Source organism: Gopherus flavomarginatus, chromosome 1 (genome assembly GCF_025201925.1).
Source record: "Gopherus flavomarginatus isolate rGopFla2 chromosome 1, rGopFla2.mat.asm, whole genome shotgun sequence".
In the NCBI taxonomy this organism is placed as follows: Eukaryota; Metazoa; Chordata; order Testudines; family Testudinidae; genus Gopherus; species Gopherus flavomarginatus.
This window is the reverse complement of record NC_066617.1, coordinates 190,484,867-190,508,990: the sequence shown is the minus strand read 5'-3', so window position 1 is coordinate 190,508,990 and position 24,124 is coordinate 190,484,867. Positions and strand designations below refer to the sequence as shown.

General features: G+C 43.1%; 1 long non-coding RNA gene across 1 annotated transcript in view; it reads right to left on the bottom strand.

Annotated features, from left to right (window-relative positions):
• Nucleotides 1-9,073: 9,073 nt before the first annotated feature.
• Nucleotides 9,074-24,124, bottom strand: part of LOC127055753 (uncharacterized) — a 78,595-nt gene continuing 63,544 nt past the window's right edge. The window contains exons 6-7 of the long non-coding RNA XR_007775606.1: nt 9,742-9,833; nt 9,074-9,149 (exon numbers count right to left, since the gene is read on the bottom strand). This is a non-coding gene — a long non-coding RNA (uncharacterized LOC127055753). The remainder of the gene's footprint in view (nt 9,150-9,741; nt 9,834-24,124) is intronic.

The window sequence follows — 24,124 nt, the reverse complement described above, 5'->3', positions numbered from 1 at the left end:
ATACTGCACCCACAACATAATTAAGAGTCTCTTCTCTTGGGTAGTGAGAGCTATGATGAGCATAAAACCAGTGCTCCACACTTTGTTCTGTCTACCTATTCATTCCCAATGGCAATTTTTACTGGAGAGATTATGTCTCCCTATGTCCAATCAAGATCATTATGTTCTGCTGGGTTTGCTCTTTCTGTTGGTTCCCAGGGTTGAAAACTCCAGGATTGTTTGCAGGATATTCTCAATGCCTTTGGAGCTTGCTTTCTGGCAGTTTGCAAGAGTGATGGTGCAGCAGCACAAGACAAGTTTGGTCAAACACTTAATTGATCTCTGGACCATATTGGGGACAGGATAAGGCCTTTTTTTAAAAAAAATAGTCTTTTTATTACAGAATTTTAAATTTGACAAAATCCTGGAAGGCACGCAGGTACTGAGACAGCGGGCACAATTCACAGTTAGTTCCAAAGCCACTTACATGTTCAGATCACCACTCCAGCCATACTCCTTCAATCATTTCCCCCAATCTCACAAGAAAGCATGTTCTTAAATATTAAATCAGCAACATTTACTTTGATTTTTTAACCATATCACCTTTAATATTTATTTCTTGTAGAAGGATGGAAGAGGAGGAATGACAGCAAGAACTTCCATCTCCCTCAGTACAGGAGAAATACAGGGCATTGATGGATAAGAAGCTGGCAAGATATCATTCCTTGGAGTGAAACCAGAGGTGAGTCAGGGCAATTAAGGTAAAAATTTAATTCATCCTTAAAATTAAAATAGCTACAAACTAGACTACAGTAATGTAACAAGACACAGTTTTGGTGGATTAGCTATTGCAGTATTATTCCGCAGACAAGCAGGTGTAACGTACAGGGCAAGTTCAACTAGTTAAAATCAGTCTTATTTCCTTCTCTTCTCCCACAGGCTTAAAATAAAGACGCCGTTGTCTCCATCGAGAAAAGCAGAAACGGTCAAAAAAATTTTTTTTAAATATGCAAAACAAATTAACTGTTGAAGAATGTTTTAAAAGGCACATTCTCTCTCTCTCTCTCTCTCCTTAATGTGGTTGAAGGAGGTTGTGCCTAGGAATGAGTGAAAAGGTAAGCAGATATGTTCCCAGATGGTGTGAAATGCTGTGAGGCATAACCTGAGATGGTAAGGTCTAGTGCGACTGGTGTTTTATCTGTGCTATGTAAGCAACCCTCCTACAAACTGAAGTGGATGAGGGGTAGTTCTATAAGCACTTCATTAAGCTTCTAATTTTTCAGATATGTTGGAATTCTGGATTTATGCTGCTCATTCCCTCATGTTGAAGCCTCAGTATTTTCCATAGCCTTTGCCTCTTTTCTGTACCACCTTTTCCCACCTCACTACACACTGGCCAAACATCTCGTTGAATGCATCAAATTACCCTAGATGCCCACCTTGGGAAATGCACAAACTGTCCCAACTGACCAGATATCATAGACATATTTCTGGAAAACCAGTCTGTCAGCAGAGTATACTTCACATTTGCAAAATGTAATAATTGGGAACTAAGTTCGTAACATAAGACTGGAAAAGTTAAGTGAGAGCTAAAGGACAACCTCTAGATTTTTGTGGGTTGTGTTTTACCTCTCTCCCCCCATTAACCACATTGATAGTCTCTGTTCCTGGATTTCATCAAGTGGCACACCCAATATACTCTTGATGAATTTCTTTAAATCTCAGTTTTTCATTCTTTTGTATTTTCAAGTAGTCCTGCTTCCAAGGAAGCCTAATTTATAATGTGGGGGAAGTTGCATATTTTTGGCACATGCAGTTGTACAGATGTTATTCCTTAAGGAAGACCATCTTGATTGCCTGCATGAATAATGGCTATGAGATGGCAAAGAGCCAAGAGTTCTCTTATAGCAGAATGTATAAAACCACTCTCCTACTGAAAGAAGGCCCCCAGTAGGATAATATATTATTACGCATGATTCAAATTACAGGATCTGCAGCAGGGGAGCTAGTGGCTGTATCAGGACAGCCGCACACAGAATACTGATGATGGGATGATGGAATGCATCAGGCTTTGAAAGAGCCAAGATTTAGTGTTTAAATCCCTGTATTCTTTTGAAAGTGACTACATGGATCACCATACAACTGAAGCCTCAAATTGTACATTCTCATGATTAAAAAAACAAACATGTTCTAGCAAAAGTATTTGAGTATGTTGCTTGTTTTAAGTAAGTAAATAAAAAAAATAAACTTTGCTTCTCTGGAGATCGACGACTTCTTGAAGCCCACAGGGGTTAATTTTATAAGACAATATTCAATTGTCTTATGTTTGATCCTGTTACAGCTACTAGGACACAGTAGAACAAAAATTTCTTCACTAGATTATGACATCTGAAAACTCAAAATTCCCCAATATTCTGGGCTGCTTTTAAATCACTTGCATAACAAATTACTTTACCCACAAAGAACTAAATCCAAATGTTCAACACAATCTTGGATCCCCAAATGTTTTTCATTTATAAATGAATGCAGCTCAGGAAAATGTGCATGTTAAAAAAAAAAGATAGGAACTATTTAATGATATAGAATGCTAGCTAGCTAGAAAGTATTGTTGCGGGCTAAGATAAAATATTTTCTCTGTTCCTATGCAACTGTTAAATACAAAAAGGTTATAGCTAAGCAAAAACTCTATATTTCGCTCTGCTGCAATATACCCTGAAGCAGTATGCAAGCTCTCCCTTAACTTCCTTTCATACTGGCTCTGGTATTCATTTATTCTGGTATATGGATGCAAATCAGGTGCATTGTGCTGAGGTGGGAGGAAGGGGGTGAATTTTCTCAGAAATGACCTCAGTTCTATTCATTAGTAAAATGACATCTTGGCTGAAAGTGGCGGAAAATGAAATATAACAGTGCTGAACTTCACTCAGTTGTGACAGATGCATGTAAAAGCCTTCAGAGAAAGCCTGATTTCTAAAATGGCCACTCCAATGTGAATACTGAAGCATTAAAATAAGTACTTAGATACTGATTGCGGCTAAAGATGCAAACTCCATGCTATAGCATCCTCTTTACCTTTCAAGATTAGGCAAGGTGATGTCAGACATTAATGGGGGAAGCAATGCCATACTAGGTAAGGAATACAAGGAAACAAACATGTTAAAAAAAGAAAAATTATATGCTCAATATTAACAATGAAAGGCTATTTTAAAGGCTTAGCCATGCCAAAAAAAGAAATGAAACAGTGCCCATGATCACCTGCAGAGACAGCACACAGTTTAAAAAAAAAATCAGGGAAAATGTAGCCCTGGTTTTGCATAGCGATTCAAATTATGCTGGCAGAATAATTAATGGAGGGACCTAATCTCAGAGAAAAAAAAGGATATGTTAAACAAAGTTCATTACTGCATGATGTAAATGAGTTTCTCACCAATGATGTCACTGATTGGCTGAGATGCGGAGCTGGTTTCGAACAGTGCAGCATGGCCGGATTGGCTGCTAGCTCTTCTGGTTACTGCCTGCTTGGGCAGCGGTCGAACCAGACACTTTCTGTCTCTCTTGTTGTCGTTTGAAGCAAATCTTGTTCAGCCCAGCTGTGTCTCCATAGTAGTGGCACCCTAAGAGAGTCTCCCTCCTGCTTCCCACAGCTCATCTGTAAGGCGGTCGCTGCTGTGAAATACCAGCCCTTGGCACAGAGCCCAGACTGCGTTGTTAGATCCGTCTATAATACAGAAAAGAATTTTTTTTTAAAAAGCAGTTATTTCACTGAATTACATCCTAAGAAGGATTAGTAAACACTGAATTGCAGCTGATTTGTGTACTTCTAAATTATGTAGCTAGCACACTTCCTGAAATAAAACATTACCTAACCTGCAGTAACAGAACAGCGTTCATTTTAAAAAAGAGAAAAATAAAAACTGTTTACCTTGATTACAAAAAAAAAAAATCTTCATTTTTCCCTAGAACCGTGACTGATTTCTCAAACATTTTTTAAACTTATCATCAGGTTTCTTTTTTTACATCCGAGTCATTATTTTCTGTTTAAGACAAGGGATCTTAATTAGCATTCTTTTTAACTATGCAAACAGAGCAGGGCATGAAACAAAAATGCTGAATGAAGAATGAGAGAGAGAGAGAAAAAAAAATCTGTGCAGCTTTTACAGTTCAGCTGTCTGACCTCCTGCAAAAAGAATGCAGTCATATCAACTTTGCCAGACAATGGAGTACCTACAGGCTTTCCCCAGACAAGTCCTTTATAACCAGTCAGTATTATGTGCTGCAGACAGTGGCCAATCAGTAAGCTGCTTTTTACAGCAATGACACAATAGGTGCACTGGCCACACTGTCCTTCTAGCCCCTGACAGCAGTTCAGGTTCATTTATTGTGTACGGAATACACTTACGTCTGTAATGTTTCCATTGTAAAAATTATCAACTGAGGCTCCCTTTGTTTTATTATAATTACATCATCCTACTTACTGCATTCAAGCCGCAGTGCCACTATTCACAGAGCGGCGCATAGGCATGTACGTCATATAAATATGCATGAGCACGCCTGCTTATTTAAATAATAAAATGCATCAATTGTTCCCCCCCACACTCGTTACTGACATACTACATGAGTTAAGAACACACAGTGAATACGATCACCGCCTCCTCTTATTTATCTAGCGAACATTTTTTAAAACATAATTTTTAGCTAGTAACTAAGAAATAATAAATATATCTTCAAAGCCAAACAAATCTCAGTCTAGAAATGAAATTGTATTTCAGATCTAGAGTATTTTTCCTCGTCACTAAACACCAGAGTAAGAGCCTGTAAGTGATTCTGCACGCACTCCATCATAGCCGCACATCAGATGCCCAGTTCTTATTAAAAGCGTGGTGATCACTCAGCATGTGCATGCATCTAGCTTGTGTATTTGGGCATTCTGTAATTATAGCATCTTGTGTAATAATACCTGAAACCACTCATAGATTCAAAAGATTAAATCATCACTTTTCATGTATTAGACAGACATTATTGGGCAAGTTCTATTGTGGGAACTGCCATGCTAATTTTTGTGATTTTATGCATGGGATTTACATATTCATGAAGAGAATAGCTGTTATGACCGCCGACAGAGCAACATGAAAAGAAAAGAAACCATTCTTCAGCATAGAGTATACAAAAATCTAGGGGGAAAACATGCAGCATATGGCGACAAGAAGGAGAAGTTGTTTGGTTTTCAGGGTTATGTTGATTTCCTATTTACAAAATTTCCGAGTAGACGGCTTACAAAAATATGTAAGTATACTGAATTTGAAAGTAAAGTAAACCTGCATTTTTAATGATCATTCACTGGTTGTGGGAAGAAAATTGTTTTACAATTGGTGCTCAAATTCTCCAAGTTTTGCCTTTGCAGTTATAGATCATTCTAAGTTCGTGGATGCTTAGAGTGTGGACACCCAGTGATGCTGAAAACACTAATTAACAAAAACCTGCACTTCAGTTTTATATTTTAAATGTTATTTCATATTTTAATATCTGATCTATATTGGGGAACCATATCTTGCCTAAGCAAGGTGTGGCTCTATGTTAGCATAGTTCTTTTCCATCTTATTATGATCTCATGTTTTTCAAGTCTGAAAATGCAGGCTTAATTCAGCTTTGAGTTTCAAATTTTTTTTTTTTTTTAAGAACAATGTCACTAGTGGAAAGATAATTCCTAACATATGATAAATACAGTGTGCATTGATTTTTGTAGTGCCTTCATCACAAAAGGGACTTCTACAATAACTCCACAGTTACTATATACCTTATTGTACATTAAGTATAAATAATGAAAGGTACTCTATAAAACTTGTCTATTTATTTGTGTGGTAGCTGGCCTTCTAAACATCCCTATTTTCCCTTAAAGCTAGATAACATTACATAGGCATTCTCATTGCTCCCTACATTTGGTATGATAATGCTCCAAATAATGAGATAATATTGTTTAGTTCTCCAGGGAAATTGAAAACTTTTTAGTATGTGTTTGATAGGCTTTGACTAAAAATAACTATTTCTCACTACATACAATAATATTACAGAAGAATAAAAAGTATCTAGGTATCACGTGCCCATTTTAAAATGTCAAGAACAAAAGTTTCTTGCAGATATAATGCTTGTTTCCTAGTGGTGTACTTAACTCCTGTGTCGTGTTAGCATATTAAGTGTTAATGCTGCATAAAATAAGTTCTTAGAATTAATTTTAAAAATTGTTTGTTTTTCAATATAGCAGTACTGACAGAACATTAGCTACATAAAATGATAAAATCCCATGAGAAATTGCTACTAGTTCTAAGAAGTAATAGTTTCAAAAGCTAAAAATCAAACAGATTTTTGAAAATGTTAATAGCTACAACTACATAAACTAATGTATATTTCTCTAGTCAAACCAATAATCAGGCAACAATCAGTTGGGTGTCTTCCTTATACTTTTATTTATCCAGGATTCAAACTCCAGTGTCTCTAGATCTCCAAGCAAATTATTATTTGTCCACTAAGTTTAGGGTGATGACATCAAACGGCACAAAAATAAGGGCAATCCCTGCAAGGTACTCCTGTGGATAGCAGAACAATCATGTGCATCTATTTTTAAGATATGAACTCTTCAGATCCTCAAAATAGTCTTGATTTAAGGGGGGGAAAAGATGTAAAGTATATTTCCACTAATTTAAAGCTTCTTTTAGAGGAGTATAACTGAAATCAGGTATTTATACATCAGCAAAATCAAAAACACCAGGGGTGAAAAACAACACTAAAAGTGAGTTCAGAATCACGTATGTTTTTCTTTTGTAGCACTGAACATGCCAAATTCTTCTTTCAGTTACATGAATAAATAAGTTCTCAAATCATAACTATAAAAGGAAATTTTAGATTAAGAAACTTTACCAAAATAATCAATGTATACATCAGAGATTGAAGGACTAGACGTATAATAAAAAAGCAACCGACAAATGGAAAATTGGACAATATAAAAAATATCTCAAGCCAAATTACTTCCCCCAGAAGATATGCATAAAATATGTCATTTCCATGTTTACTGCTTAAATGTTACTACTTATGGCTATTGCTTGCTGCACTGATCATAATATTCTTAACCACCTTTTGCTTGCCTCCCGCATCCCTCTGTTGCGGTCACTTTTCCTCTCTTGCGATATACTTACATTGTAAGCTATTTGGGTGTAAGAATGTCTTTTTGTACGGCACCTCGCACAACAGGCCCCAGTCCCTGACCAAGGCCTCTCAACACTCCCACGGTCCAAACTACAACAATTAATATTTCCTTGCATACACATACTAAAGTTATTTCCATTTTATCATCTGGAATACATTTGATATATGAGAACCATGACCAAAATGTTCAGACTACAGGCAGCTACATCCATCTCTAGGCCCTGTTCCTGTAATGAGCTCCATGCCGAGGACTCCTGGACCTTTGCGGAGCTAAGTGCAACACTGGAACATTAAGTACCTAAATAAGCAAATGTCCTGATTATCAGGGGTGCTTAGAAGCCCCTACAGCTGTTGTAGTCAATGAGAATTATGGGGTACTCATGTCTAAATATGATGTAGGTGCTTACGTTCTGGCTTTCACAAGGAGTTTGACACAATGGTTGAATAGGTCTTTTCCATTTTTAATAACTACTATAAACCTGTATTCCATTGTTCTATATCCCCTGTATCCCTGAAAAGGGAAAAAGTGTCAGAGGATCTATGAACTTCACTGAGGGTTTCACTATTCCTATTGATTTTACGGAGAAGGCATTCAGATACTATGGTGATGGTAGCAGAATAACACCTATTGAGAAAGAGAGAAAGTAAGCCAGGGAGTAAAGTATATCAAAGGATTTCCACCATTATGCCTTTTACTAAATCAGTCAGCCATGTATGGCCAGAAAGAGGAATATCAACTTTTTTCTATACACAATAATGACTTTGAAACAGATTTTCTTGGAAAAAATGAATAAATGTAGTTAAAGGCTATTAATTCTAGTAAAATATTAAAAAGGAGGAAACTATGCATTTCTATTTTAAAATTTGCTTTTTCTAAAAAATTACACCTGTCTACGTGCATTACTACAAGACTAAATTCCTCAGATTTTTTTTAATATCAGAAAAACTGCCCAATCCTCCTAAATGTCATTCAGTCATACATAATTTTACACACTATTTATGAATACTGCACACAAACATTTAAAATGAGCTTACTTTCATTTAATTACTTTTAAAAAAGAGAATTCATATAAAATACTGGTTTACTGTCCTTTATTTTTAAATAATGTATTTTCTGTACATATTTATGTTAACAAATAATTGAAAAATAGTTTTCAAACCTGCCATTGTCCAGCCCTGCTGGAAAAAAGCCAGGAGGCAATGGCTGGCATTTAATTAGGCCACAACTTTATTCACCTATAATATCTGGAAGAACTCTGGTGACCAGACATCCCACTATTAGGGTCTTTGTCTTATATAGGCAGGGGTGAAAGCATCCCCCAGCCAGCCCATCCGCACTGCCTGGTCCATGCTGCCCAGGGCTCCAGCGGCGATTTAAAGGGCCAGCAGCAGCAGCCATATCCCTGGGACCTTTTAAATTGCCAGCCCCAGGGCAGCTGCTCCTTTTGCCTCTCCCACCCCCGTCAGCGGCCGGAGGGGGGAAAAAAGGGGCAAAGTCAGCTGTACAGGCCGGTAATGGCAGCCACTTTTTACCAGTACACCGTACCAGCCCATGGTGCCTTACTTTCACCCCTGTATCTAGGCAACCTATTACCCCGCCCACACTCACATACACACATTCATCCATCCCAGATTTTCACACTTGCTATCTGGTCACCCTAGGAAGAACCCAGGAATAAATTGTACTGTGCAGGTTGTCATTATTCTTTAATTGCTTCCACTGATTTGGGAGGGGGGCCCTTCCTGTTCTACCTTGCCCCATCCAAGTAATCCATCCCTTTCCTCTCCCTCCAACTGCTGAGGGAACCTTTTCTTTTGGCAAGCCGGACAAAGGACCCACCACATACAGTTGCAGTGAGCACATTATTTGTTCCTCTCACTCTGAGATCTGTTTTACCTGATTTTAATTAATACTGTTTCCTACTCAATCCCATCTTCCTGTCTCTTGCCCAGAATTCTTCCTTTCCTTTGTCCTTTTAAAGAGACAGACAGTATCATATGAACACTATGTACTTTTTATAAATAAAATAAAGAGTGATTTATAGTGACTAGTATTAAAAAAGTCAAGCATTTCCTACAGCTATTCATACATGCAATTATGGATAAATTGATTTTAAATGGTAACGACTGTATGTTTAATGATTTGACATATACTAGCACCAAAATGGCTGTAAACTATCCTATGAAACAAGTCTATCTACTTTTGTTGCTCTCTCTCACAAGCAGGAACTCTACAGTGCGGGTTAATGTCATAAGTTCCCAGGACCTCAGCACAAAGACTAATGTCCCATACGGTCACCATCTCAATTTACCTTAAGTTGACATATTGTCCCCTTTTGTGGAAAGGGGGATGGACATATCTGCAATCCCAAGGCACAGAATGTATCTGTTATGTTTTTTGTGCACAGAGAATTTAACAACGTGTCTTTAGTTTTAGAGAGCTTATTTTGATTAAGGAAAATGACAAAGAAACTAATGTAGAAACTCCATGAAAAACAGTCTCCATGGAACTCAAATTGCTTCACTATACTATCTACCCAGAAGTCAAGCAGAAAGCCTACTTACCTTCTGACACAGAGGAAGCACGTTCAGGTGTAACTTTTCTGGGCGGTAAATTGTTTTGTAAACCCTGATTGCCTCCCTCTCAGGTCCAGAACCTGTTGCCAGAAGGAATAATCATATTTCACAGAAAATCCACTCATATCCTGGATGGTCTCTTTATCTACTAAGCAGAGGATCAAAACTGCAATGCCCTCCGTCCATGAATTCAGCCTTTACATACAAGAAGTTGTCAGGGATAGGGTGACCAGACATCCCATTTTTAAACGGGACAGTCCTGTATTTAAGCCCTCCTGCAGGTGTCCGGACTTTTTCTTAAAAACTGGCAAATTGTCACATTTTCTGCCAGCCCTCCATCAGTACTGACAGGTTCTGCTGCTGGCTGAATCCCTGCTCACCAGCCACCCACCCATCAATTGTCAGTGGGGACAGGGGTTCACTGCCAATGATGGGGGTGCGTGTGCAAGGCTGGTGGTGAGATGAAGCTGCAGGGCCCAGGTCACTCCCCCTGCTGGTCCATCAGCACAGCCCCTGCAGTGTGCTGGGTCTCAGGCCCTGGCCCCACCCTGTCCCATTTCTAGCTGGCACTGGATCCATACCATGGCAGCCAGAGTGTGTGGGCAGGCGCAGGTGGCTATTTGTTACCTCTGCTGCCCACTCATCATCCCTTCATGAGCTCCCCATCTTGCTGTCCTCTCTCTGCTTTGCCCCCTTTGCCCTCCCCATCCCTGCTGCTCCTCCATATCCCCCCTCGGTGGAGTGCCTCCCTGTCCCAGTGCTGTGCGGAGAATCAGTCCCTGGCTGGAGGGCTCAGCTCACCAACAGCCTGGTGGGCAGGCTCCTTCCTTCCTCCACTGCCTGTGGCTGGGCTGGTGCCCCAGGAAAGCCCAAGACCCTCCAGCCTGTGACGCTGGCCAGGAGGATCCAAGCCTGTCATGTGCCAAAGGCTTGCACAGCACTGGTATGGGGAAGCCTTTCCGCCCCTCAGCTATGCTCTGGAGTAGGCAGGGAGGCAATTTCAAGCCTGTTCCCACCCTTAACCTACAGGCTCCACAGCAGCCCCCTGGGCAGGGAGTTAACACCCTCTTCGCCTGCCTCCCGCTCCCCACTCTGGGTCCTGCTCCCAGGGAGAGTGGTGCTCCTCCATCCTCTAGGCACTTTCCCTTGCTGAGCCACCTCTCTAACTGGGCTCCACAGCCGCTGAAGCCCCTTCCTGCTCATGCTGTAGCCAGGGGACAGAAGGCGGTTGGGTTATGTCGGTGGCCAGCAGCAGCCTGGAGGTGTTAGCTGCCTTTTGACACTGTGCAGGCAGGAACAGACAAGCTGCTGCCCACCATGGGGGGTGGGGGTCAGGGCGGGAGAGGAGGGATGAGCTCTCCTAAGAGATGGGCCCAGTCATGCCTTCCACCCCTCCTCCTCCACTGTAGATAGCAGCAGCTCCTGTCCCTTCCCTCCCGCACACTGCCGAAAGGTTGCTGCTGGCCACATTCTGGTTTGAACCCTGGCAGAAATCTGGGGGGTGGCATGTGACCCTGCATGCTCCTCCCGCCCACTCTCACACGTACTGCCTCAGTAAGACCCAGCACCAGGAACTGGGAGAAGCGAGTCCATCCCAGGGGCCCAGTCAGGCATGGACGGCAGAGAGCACCAGACAGAGAGGGATAGGTCCGTCGGTCACTCCCCATGTGAGAGTGGGTTATGGGTGTGTGTCACCTCTCCCCATGGGTGTGGGAGAGGTAGGGGTGTGTATGTGAGACCCCTCCCCATGTGAACCCTAAAGCCTTAAAGTTAAGAAGGTAAATAGAAAGAATCCAACTACACAGTATTTCTTTTTAATGGAGGCTCAGTCATTTTGATGTTAATTTGAAAGTTTATACAACATAGTTCTGATTGATTGCTGTTGAACTTGCTTGAACAGAAGCAATTTTACCAGGGGTCCCATATTCAGTATAGGGAAATATTGTCATCCTAGTCAGTGAAGCAATGACAGCAATCAGTGCCACCACCCACAACACTGTTTCTTGTACTTCTAGGGTGATCAAAGAGAATACAAAAAACTTGGGAGTTCTTTTGACAGCCATAGCCCTCATCCAATGAGGTGTGGGCAATCTACCACAACCCTAAAACACAATACTCAAAACAAAACTAAAGACAACTTTGCTCAATGTTAGAGATGTCATGAGCTGCTGCTCAGTGCCTAAATTTAGTTTTCTAAGCAAGCAAATAAATTAGCTTGCAAAAAGAAGGTCTCAAAACCACCTGTCAGCTTCCAATATCCTATTTCCCTGTCAATCAACCTTCAAGACCTCATATGGGACCAACAGATCTTGTTGCTTTGGTGGACGACCTTTCCATGTTCATACATACAGGAAGCACAATCATTCATCCTGCTGTCCCACCTCCATAAAACTGCAAGGATAAAACAATCGTCCTGAAATGTCTTGGGTCCTCCTCCTCAGCTCAAACACGAACAGCATCATTACCCATGTAATTCAGTGTCTAGTCAAAAATCATCATCTGGATTAAGAACAGCTGACTAAAGCTGAACCCAGGGAAGACAGAGGTGATACAAGATAAAAGGGCATTTTGGAGAACTTATCTTCTCTATCACCATTGATGTATCATCTTCCCACAGATTGTTAAGCTGGTCCACAGGTCTTGCGATCCTTTCTAGATTCTTCAAACCAACTGAATGCTCAAAAGAGACATGGTGGTACAAAAATGCCCACTTCCATCTGTGCCTGGACAGAATATTGTGCTCCTTCCTATCAAACACAGACCTGGCCACTGTGATCCATGTGTTTGCAAAATCCACACTTGATTATTTCACCTCATTTAAAAATGAAGCAACACATCCTGAAATAGAAAGATATATCTTAATTTACCCCAAAACTTATTTTTCTATCATGAAAGTCCATAGATGCATTACGATTGGTCATTCCTCTGCTCACAGTTCTCAGGAGGCAGAACCAGACATGTCTGTCAAGAGAGGCTGGAAGTGCTCCTGAAGACCCAGCCAGCTCATTCTGCCTCAAGTAGGTGCAGGCAGGATCTACCAGGCCCCCTGCTTAGAGCAAAAGCAGCCTCCATGGCACCATGCTGAGACAGGCCTCACTGGCAGCTACATTATATGGGCAATCAGATATAGCAAACCTGGCAGGAAAGGGTCCAGAAATGCCCAGAGTACCTGGCCCCAGGTCCTGGGGCAGGCTGCCATTCCATGCCCCATTTCGTCTACCCAGCCCCGGTTTCTACAGATCCATTCTAGTGTCTTTCCCTATGGAAAACAAAATTTGCTTTTGTGTTCTTGAAGTCGATCATCACCTTAGTCTGCTTTGTGTATGGGGCAGCACCTTGGAGTAGACTCGTAATTCATTCCTTGCTTCCCCCTTGCTGAGTTCAGGATGAGGAGGTGAATAAATGGCTACTGGTTCTCCCCTCATGCTGGCTCAGTTCTGTGGGCCAGAATATTGGGTGCGTCTAGACTCCAACCATTCCCTGCCACACCTGTGCAGGAGAACTAGTACAAGCCCTACTAAAGCTACTCCCTCACCCCCTCTGTAACTACAATGTGGATAGCCCAGGCACAACAGAAATGGGACACCTTATACCTTCCTACTCCCTGCATGGCATCACAATCCATCCCTCTCTTTTGTTAAAAACTTGGGTTAAGCTCAGATACTGCAGTGATGGAAGCTAAATAAATAGGCTCTTAACGTTTAAAACTACAGTACAAAGAAAACAGGGTCATGGCAGCCCTTACATAGCTACCCCATAGTTGCTCAAGATTGCAATGTTTGCTACCTCTTCATATATTTCTCTTTCATTTAAAAAGCTGTGTTGGTTTTCATAGAACAAAGATTAAAAGAATAAATAATGAACCAAGATTTTGTTTCTCTCAATAAATCTTGGTTTGTTTGTTTTTTTTGAGAACTCACTTGTAATGTGCAATACTGAAATCTGCTCTGTTATAACATCATGAGTTGAGCAAATATCAAGTGGGTTTTTAAAAAATGTAATGTAATCTGAAACTACAAGTACATTAACAATTATTTTAATTGTATGCTTATTGCATGGTGTCACTACTTATCCGAGTCCAGGCTTTTGTGTACTTTCACTGTTTTTCCATCCTTCAATATATTTTTTAAATTTAGCCTCACCTCTGAATTTGCTGGATTTTCGGTGCTTGTTTTGGGGATAATTGCAACACCTCTGTAATGATTTCCCCCCTTACTATTATGTACCAATCTTAACTCCATTTTAATGTAGATTTTACATGGGAATATACCCAAGATACTTACAATCTGTTAAGTGAGGCATTTAGCTATAGAATTCCACCTATTGCAAAATTTTTCTGTCTGGCTGGGCATAACATATCTCAAATGTACAAATCCAGAAGATTTGGTAGATCCAATTAGCTGTATGAAGTTATATAGCATCTTTCAAATGGTGAAGTTTTATTTTAATGGCTACAATTAACAGACCATAGCTATCCTGGTATAAATACATGCATATTCAGTTCAAGTTGCTGTTTCAGAAAATATTAATGATTGTGACCAATTGGGAGTATATTTCAGTCAAATTGTAAACTCTATTTTGTTTTGTGAGTACCATTTTGTGGTTGTAATCTTCACTGAGTCCTTCACTATGTTGGGTTAAGACATCCAGGTGGTGTTGAAAATCAGTCTAATTTTGAGAAGGCCAGTCTATTTTAGGTGCTTCATGCTTATCATCACAGTCACGGGGAGGCAGAGTAGGGGAGAGAGGCAGGAGGGATTCAGCCCCTCTAAATCTGTTCGCACCCTGTCTGTGAGACCTGGCTCTGATTAGCTTCCTCAGATAAGGCAATGTTCAAAACTTTATGTTTCCCATAAATCTGTAACTTCTGTGCTTTAAGAGTAAAGTGTGTGTGTATTAGAAATTCCTTTGCTGAGTCAGTGTTCCTTACTTTACAGCCACATTGCTCCTAAAAGTTTACCTAGAACTCAGAGCTCCCACAGCCAGATGGGCTCTGGGGCAGGAACATGTTTAAGCAACTGAGTGCTCAGGAGGGCTGAAGCCCTAATTCCAGGATTTAAGCAGCGTAGACGAGGAAGTGCCAAGGGTCTGTCTATCATTCATTGTGTACTCCCCAAGAGCTCACATATTGAGTCATAAGTAGTGGTAAGTGAATAACTGATTTTTCAGTTTGGTGGCTGCATTTCACCCAGCTCTGCTCATTACATGAGGATAAGGAAACATTCAATGCAATTAAAAGATGGAAAACTCAAAACTGACAGAGGAAATAATTTGTTATACAATGTGTAATTAGATTGTGGATCTCTCTGCCACAGAAGATCTTGAGCAAGAGTCGAAAGGGACTGGACATTTTTATTGAGAGCAAGGATATCCATAGTTATAATTAATGACAACAAATTCTGTCTGTGGGATATGAAACCTTATGGTTTGGGGTTTAAGCCAATGTATAGCTAGTAGAGACCAAAGTAAGAGCTAATGTGGAGAACAAATTATTCCACACGTGTGCATGGTGGAGTTCTTACATCGTCCTCTGAAGCATCTGACTCTGGCCATTGTTGGAGACAGGATACTAGAATAGATGGAACTTGGGTCTGATCCTGGCAGTTCCTTTGTCCCTATGGCTTTGGTCATCAGCTTCTGTTTTCTTGAGAGAAGTTATAGGGGATAAGACACTGGAAGTATCACCTGTTCTTTCCAAACACATCATGGTATCTTTACATTTCTCCTGAATGCCCACCAGACACACACAGAAATCAGACCTTGGCTAAATATATTATGGTAAGGACATGATGTTTAACAGTGCACCATGCAACTACTGCAATGTGGACATTTACCCATGAGCTCTACATTCTAATATATAACTTGTTCCCAAAATCTGCCAGCCCAAAAGTGAGATCGCGATATTCAAGTTAGACCAACACAGTATTAACAGTTGACATAATTAAAGGTTCCAAGAAAATAAATCCAGAGATTGATATCAGATACTTCCATAACATTCTTACCTTGTTTTGTTTTATTTCCATATCGCAACACAATGTATTCTACCCCACTAAGCAAGTGATCTTATATACCACAAGTGCTTCATTAACTGGGTGCTACAAGGTCAGGTAAAGAGACAGTGCTTGCATTAACTACATTTCCTTTCTTTAATTGTTGTATGTTTCAGAATTGATTTCTTGGCCCAGGGAGGGAGAGGAGGAGATCCTAATGAAGACATGTTCAAGATAACAATCAGAAATTTAGCTATGTGACTCTGATTAGCACCAGTGCAAATTGTTTAGGGATTTAGCTGCACAATGCTTTGAAAATGTACACCCGTAGTATTGATGGAAGGACATGGCTGTCCAGGTTTTGTCTCCCCGCCCCGCCCCCACCCCCAGTGCTTCCAATCATGGAGCAAGGGAGGTTAATAAGAGGTTGGTAGCAACATAATAGTAGGAGAGAGGCTCTGGGATGAGGGCATCAGCTGCCTATTCTGCTGGGCTCTATGTCTACTCAGCAGGTTGAAGTCTACTCAGCAGGTTGAAGTCTTAATGCCATCACTGTATGACTAGGCTAAATGTAGGTACAGAATTATTCATGCTATGCAATTTAAATGTCAGACTGGTGCAATGTACAAGAAAGCAAAATACTGGAGATTCAAAGTGGAGAGTTTTGTCCACTTTCCCCCAGTATAATACATTTAAATTAAAAACAAATATTTTTGCTGAAGAAATATAGAAAAACTGAAGATTTGAGTTCAGAAAATGCAGAGATTATCTAAAATACCTCCAATGTCATTTTAAATATCCAACAATAATGTATTTAGCTGTTAAATGAGGCCCTAAGTTATGGACAGCAAATAATATTTTAATCAGAGAAACTTTGGTGATAAAAAGCACTTTTCAATCAAAGAACTTGGTCACTGCTATTTAAAGCAGTGATATGTAGTTTACTATAAAAATATGATCAACCCTGATATGCACTAAGAATGTGACATCCAAGAAACAATTAGCACTGGCTGCTGAACTCCAAAGGTAACTTGTAATGGAGAGGAACTGGGAAGGCCTATAATGGTTAAATGGGAGATCAAGGACATTTATTGAGTGGTCAGGAAGGAAGATGCCCTGAGAAGCTGAAAAGAGTTGTGGAAGGGCTCAGAGCAGCAACTGAAGACATGACAGACGTTGTCTGAAGATAGCTGAACTAGAGAAGTTGCAGAGACTGCGGTATGAAAATCTATCCAGAAAAGATCTAGAGTCTTATTTAATGGTCTAGTGGGTCAGGGTAGTTATGGTTACAAATTTAGGTTTGGTTTCCCTACCCAAAAATCAAGATGGATTGTCTGCTGTCTCTTTCATCTCCCACCTGAGAAGAAAATAGAATGGTCTACCTGAAAAAATAAACATTTTCTAGGGGAAATTCCATGCCTTTGAGATTTTCCTTGCATTTTCACTGAGAAAAGAAAAGATGGTTACTCACCTTTGTAACTGTTCTTCTTCAAGATGTGCTGCTCATATCCATTCCAGTTAGGTGTGTGCGTGCCGCGTGCACGTTAGTCGGAAGATTTTTACCCTAGTAACACTCGGTGGGTCGGCTGGGTGCCCCTTGGAGTGGCGCTGCTATGGCGCCGGATATATACCCCAGCCAACCCAGCCACCCTTCAGTTCCTTCTTGCCAGCTACTCCGACAGTGGGGAAGGAGAGTGGGTTTGGAATGGATATGAGCAATACATCTCAAAGAACAACAGTTACAAAGGTGAGTAACCGTCTTTTCTTCTTCGAGTGCTTGCTCATATCCATTCCAGTTAGGTGATTCCCAAGCCTTACATAGGTGGTGGGATAGGATTGAAATGTGGCAGAATGTAAAACTGCTGAGCCAGAGGCTGCAGCATCTCTTGACTGTTGAACCAGAGCATAATACAAAGCAAAGGTATGGACGGAGGACCATGGAGCTGCGCGACAGATCTCGTGGGTAGGTACACGAGCCAGCAAGGCAGCAGATGAAGCCTGCGCCCTGGTAGAAGGCACGGTGATGTGGCTTGGGGAAATATGAGCCAAATCACAACAAGTGCGAATGCACGCCATCACCCAAGATGAGATCCTCAGAGGAAACGGGTAGGTCTATCCTTCTGTCTGCTACCGCGACAGAGAGTTGAGGGGTTTTGCAAAATGGTTTTGTCCGCTCAATATAAAATGCGAGTGCTCAACGGACATCCAGGGAGTGCAATTGTTGCTCCCATTGCCTTGAGTGAGGTTAACATGAAAGGCCAAAACCACCTTAGGGAGGAAAGCTGGGTGTGGTCGTAACTGCACCTTGTCTTTCTAGAACATAGTGTACGGTGGAACCACCGTAAGAGCCCTGAGCTCGGAGACTCGTCTGGCCGATGTAATGGCTACGAGGAAAGCTGTCTTCCAAGACAGGTATAGCAGCGAGCAGGTCACTAACGGCTCAAATGGGGGAGACATAAATCTGGTTAAAACCAGGTTGAGGTCCCAAGTTGGGGCTGGGCGGCGTACTTGAGGGTATAAGCGCTCCAAGCCCTTGAGGAACCTCGAAACTATAGTGTGTGAGAACACGGAACAACCACCTTAGCCTGGGTGGAAGGTAAAGATGGCTGCCAAGTGTACCCTCAGCGATGATACCGTTAGGCCCTGCTGTTTTAGGCCAGGGGTAGTCCAAAATAGAGGGGATGGAGACCTCAGTAGGAGTAAGATCAAGCGGTTCGCACCTGTAGGAGAAACACTTCCACTCGGCCAGATACGTTGACCAGGTGGAAGGCTTCCTGCCACCCTGGTTTAGCCATGCAGCAGCCACACCGTGAGATGAAGAGACTGCAGGCCCGGGTGGCGAAGCCTGCCGTGGTCCTGAGTTATGAGGCCTGGGTGGAGTGGCAGGGTAATTGGGTTGGCTATCGACAGGTCGAGCAACGTAGTGTATCAGTGCTGCCTGGTTGATCATAATGATGCGCACTCTGCCCCTGCGGAGTTTCAGCAGGACCCTATGAATCACCGGGAACGGTGGGAAGGCATAAAGGAGTTGGCCTTTCCACAGCATCAGGAAAGCGTCCGAGATCGATCCCGGGGAGAGACCTTGGAAGGAGCAGAACATCTGGCATGTCCTGTTCTCGCTGTAAGTGAACAGGTCTATGTGGGTAAAAAATCCCCACTTCTGGAAAACAGAATGCATTACATCGGGGCAGATCGACCACTCGTGAGACAGGAAAGACCTGCTGAGTCAATGCACCAAGGCGTTTCGAATGCCTGGGAGAAAGGACGCTACCAGATTTATCGAGTGGGCTATGCAAAAGTCCCAGAGATGGATGGCCTCCTGACAAAAGGGGGAGGACCATGTCCCTCCCTGGTTGTTTATGTAGCACATGGCCATTGTGTTGGCTGTAAACACTGAGACACCACGGCCTCGCAGCTACTGCTGGAACCCCTGGCACACCAGGCGGATTGCTCTCATGGTTGGACATTTATGTGGAATGCCAGCTCCTGAGAAGACCAAAGGCCTTAAGCTCTAAGGTGACAGAGGTGAGCACCCCAGCCGAGAGATGACGCGTCCGTCGTCAGGGACATTGAGGGCTGGGGCGGATGGAACGGCATCCCTGCCCACACCAGGGAGGGAGGGAGCCACCATTCTAGGGAGCCTAGGGTTCTCGAAGGAATGGTGAATATCGTGACCATTGGGTCCCTGTCCGGGCGGTACACCGAGTTGAGCCAAACTTGGAGACGATGGAAGCAGAGCCTGGCATGTTTGGTTACAAACTTGCAGGCAGCCATGGACCCAGGAGACTGAGACAAGTGCGAGCCGAGGTCGTTGGAAAAGTCTGCAGACCTCGGATGATTGTTTCCATCGCCTGAAACCGTGGCTGTGATAAGCCGGCTCTGGCTAGATCGGAGTCCAAGATAGCTCCTATGAAGCCTAACCTCTGCGTGGGAACCAGAGTGGATTTTTCTATAGTGATCATCAGGCCTAGACGTGTGAATAGGTCCTTGACGATGCCCATATGCCGCGTGATGTGTGTCTCGGAGTCTCCTCGGATAAGCCAATCGTCCAGATACGGAAAAATGCATATCTGACGTCGGCGGAGGTAGGCGGCGACTACGGCCATACACTTGGTCAACACACTTGGGGCTGTAGAAAGGCCAAACAGCAGGACTGTAAACTGGAAGTACTGACGGATGGCTAGAAAGCGGAGGTATCTCCTGTGCGGAGGGAAGATGGCGATGTGAAAGTACACGTCCTTCATATCGAGGGCGGCATACCAGTCTCCAGGATCCAAGAACGGGATAATTGTTCCCAGGGATACTATGCAGAACTTCAACCTTATCATAAACTGGTTGGGTCCTCGCAGGTCTAGGATAGGTCTGAGACCTCCGTTTGACTTGGGGAATAGGGAATAACGGGAGTAAACCCCCTTGCCCCTTTCATCCACCGGCATCTGCACCTCTTGTAAGAGGAATTGCTCGTGAGAGGGATCCCTGAAGAGGGACAGGGTTAGAACAAATTGGAGGTGGTACCCATACTCCACCATGTGTAGGACCCAGCCATCTGAAGTTAACTGGGACCCCGCCAGGAGGAAGTAGTAGTGGGATCCCGGCCTGTAACTAGTTCACCGCCCTTGGGCACACATTTGAAAGTTCATCTTTGGTCCTGGTGGTGGTTGCGAGGAACCTTGATCTTGGCCCTCTTGGGGTCCTGACGGTCGTCTGCGACCACCTCGGCCGCACCACGTGCCAAAGTCCTGTCTCTGGCTAGGCACAGAGTACGGCTGTGTGGCTGGGGATGGAAAGGCCTGCGCTTGGTCAGCGGCGTATGCACGCCGAGAGAGCGCATTAGGACCCTATTGTCCTTCAGGCTTTGCAGCCTGGGGCAGTCTTTGCCAAGAAGAGGCCTTTACCATCAAATGGTAAGTCCTGAATGGTATACTGCAGCTCCGGCAGGAGGTTTGAAACCTGAAGCCATGAGATGCGCCTCATGGCAACACCCGAGGCCAGAGTCCTGGCTGCTGAGTCTGCTGCATCCAACGAGGCTTGGAGGGAAGTTCTGGTCACCTTTTTCCCTTCCTCCAAGAGGGCAGCGAACTCTTGGCAGGAGTCTTGAGGGAGAAGCTCCATAAACTTACCCACCGCCACCCACGTGTTATAATTATAGCGGCTAAGCAAGGCTTGTTGATGTGCCACCCAGAGCTGTAAGGCCCCTGCAGAGTACACCTTGCGGCCGAGTAGGTTCATTCGCCTAGCCTCCTTCGATTTCGGGGCTGGCGCCTGCTGGCCATGCCGTTCCCTCTCCTTAATGGACTGAACGACTAGTGAGCAGGGAGGAGGATGGAGATACAGGTAATCATACCCTTTAGAGGGCACCATATATTTACGCTTGACTCCCCTGGCCGCAGGAGGGATAGAGGCTGGGGACTGCCATATATTATCGGCATTCGCCTGGATGGTCCGAATAAATGGGTAGGGTCCCTCTAGTGGGGCATTCGGCGATAGAATGTCCACTACCAGGTCCTCTACCTCCGGGACCTCCTCCACCTGAAGGTCCATATTGAGTGCTACCCTCCTTAGGAGGTCTTGATGGGCTCTCAGGTTGTTGGTGGGCACATCAGAATAGCGGTCCTGAGCATAAGAGCTGTCCGCATGGGATGACACTGATGTGTGTCTGGATGGCCGTGGAGGTGCTGAAAAGCCATGGGCAGAGTCTCTGTCTCTATCAGACCTTGCCCAACTCGGCACCGGTCGGCATACCGGTACCTGGAACGAGATCTGGACCTGCGGCCAGAGCGGTGCCAGGAGGTCGACCGAGTTCTCGAGGCTCGAGGTCGGGAGTGGCTATGGGAGTCATGGTGCCTGTAGCGGTGCCGGGAGCTGGAATGGTGCCGAGAGTAGCAGGTCAGCGAACGGGATACAGACCGGTGCGGCGAGTGCGACCGGTACCGAGGAGGAGAACAGCACCAGGACTGCAAGTGGTGTCGGGAGCGAGAGTGCCGACAAGACCTGGAGTGTCTGCGGGACCGCGATCATGAACGGTGCCGCTTGGCAATGAGATCCCTCGCCGTTGGGAATGTCTCCAGCGTGGAGGGAATAGTAAGCTCAACCACAGCGCGTACCGGGGAGCTGTCAGGCACCAGATTCGACGCGCTCCACTGTTCCAACGACCGACACGGGCGGTAAGAAGGAACTGAAAGGTGGCTGGGTTGGCTGGGGTGTATATCCGGCACCATAGCGGCGCCACTCCAGGGGGCGCCCAGCCGACCCACCGAGTGTTGCTAGGGTAAAAATCTTCCGATGAACGTGCACGCGGTGTGCACACACCTAACTGGAATGGATATGAGCAAGCACTCAAAGAAGAATAGATCTTTCTGTGCTCAGAGCAAGACTGTGCCCAGCCCTGAGTAGGTACAAAATCTGATTCCAGCACTCCCCTAGGCACAGGCACTGCATGAGACTAGCGCTGATGTAGGAGGAAGCAACTTCAAAGTGGAAAGAGCTATGGCCTGGAACCCCACCACCACCCCGAGCAAATCATCTGGCCAGAAATGCTGAGGAAGTTCAGCATATATATTATATATATATGGCTTGATGTATGGTATTGAGATTCCGAGGTCCCTGGGACTTCACTGGCAGTACTGTGTGCAAAGGGCCTGCAGGATTTCACCCAATAAAAATCCAAAAATTGCACAGATCTTTTCTTGATTTTGTGAACTACCCCATTTTATCTCTTTGTTGTTTGTTGCCAGTCACCTATGGTGACTGATTAGTTAATTACTTCACAAGGAATCTCTTCTGTTCTCAGAAATTCTTAAATAGAAAAAGAACAAACACTGAATAATACCATTGTTCATTAGCAAATGTCCTTATTTGGATATAAATTCATGTATTTGCATGACGATTCCCTTCAGGAATCAAAAAGCAAGAGGGGGCATCAATTTGCTCAGACTCAGCAGTATGGAATTCAGATGAATGTTTGTGAATGTTATTTTGCAGGATTCAGCCTGCTCTAATCATTTTCATGAGCCTATCTGAAACTGCCAGTCTTTGGCATGATCCTAAATATGCAAACCCTTCATCATTAATCGACTATGTATTTCCAGCATAAGACTATCAAGTGTATGTACTTCTGAATTCATTAAGCAGTCAGAGATGCACTCATTTATGTCCAAAAGATTAGAATAATGGCCCATAATGAAGAAATACCTATTTAACCCCAACTGGTGCTCTTCTCTACCAGAGGGAATTACTCTGTAAATAAAAGGACACTGCAATTAGTTTCCAAGTGCATGTGTCAGGAAGTGGGGCTTGAGATAAAAAAGGAGCATAAGGTTTGCTAGAGAAAGAGAGATGTATGTACAAGCAACAACGTATATACAAGATCTCTCTTTCTTCCCTATATCTATATAATCTAGAGCAAATCAGGACATGGAGAAGATTTTCTTCTCCCTTCTGTTCAGACCGAGTACCTCTCAAAAACAAAAGGAGTAATTTCTTAAAGTTTGTGTTTGTTCACTATAATTTTCTTATCTCCTGCAAACTCCAGGGTTCCTAATGAACCAAGTGTTTGCCCATGCTGCTCAAAAATAGCGACAACAGGCAGTAGAAGTAAGAGAGTGATTGTGTGCCTGTCAATATTAGCACTAGATGCCTGATTTTTATTTATTTCAAAGGGAAGTGCAGGTGCTCAGGTACCAGAACTCAATTTAAAGAGAGAGAGAAAAAGAGAACAGATGTAGGTTATGCAACTGCTGATAATTTAGGCTTAGCAACCTGAGAAGGAGAAATGTTACTCACACCTTTAACTATCTCTCAGTTACATATACATCTTGTCTGTTTCTGTTGGTATTCCCCCAAACGCTCTCCAGCCATTTGGGTAGGAATTGACATGATCAGCATGGTTTCAAATCCCTTTGCATCTCACATGACCATCAGTCATATCCTCTCAAATGTCACACTCCCATTGCCCTGCACTGTTTTCAATGCTACTTCCTGTTGTGCATGAATACCAACAGATTATTTCATCTTTGTCTCAGGCTAAAAAGTCAAGATTGACTTCAAAAATCTAAATAGTCAGTTTCCTTGTCACTGGAAATTTGATCAGATATTACTCCTTTGCAGCAATTAAGATCTTATTTCTAACAAAAACTACAAACAACAAAATCCTTCTATTATTAAATCTCTTACAAAATTGACTAAAGTAACTTAAACCAGCAGAAGCCAAGTACAAGATACATGGATCATGTCACTGAATTTGTTGTTCAAACTTGAGTTTTTGATAATGGAAGACATGCAGTGGAACAATTCTTTATTATGTTGTTGGGCTCTGAATAGCTTGAGTTTCAAGAGCTACATTAAGTTCTTAGAGTTTTGTATATCAGTGAGGCAAACTAAGG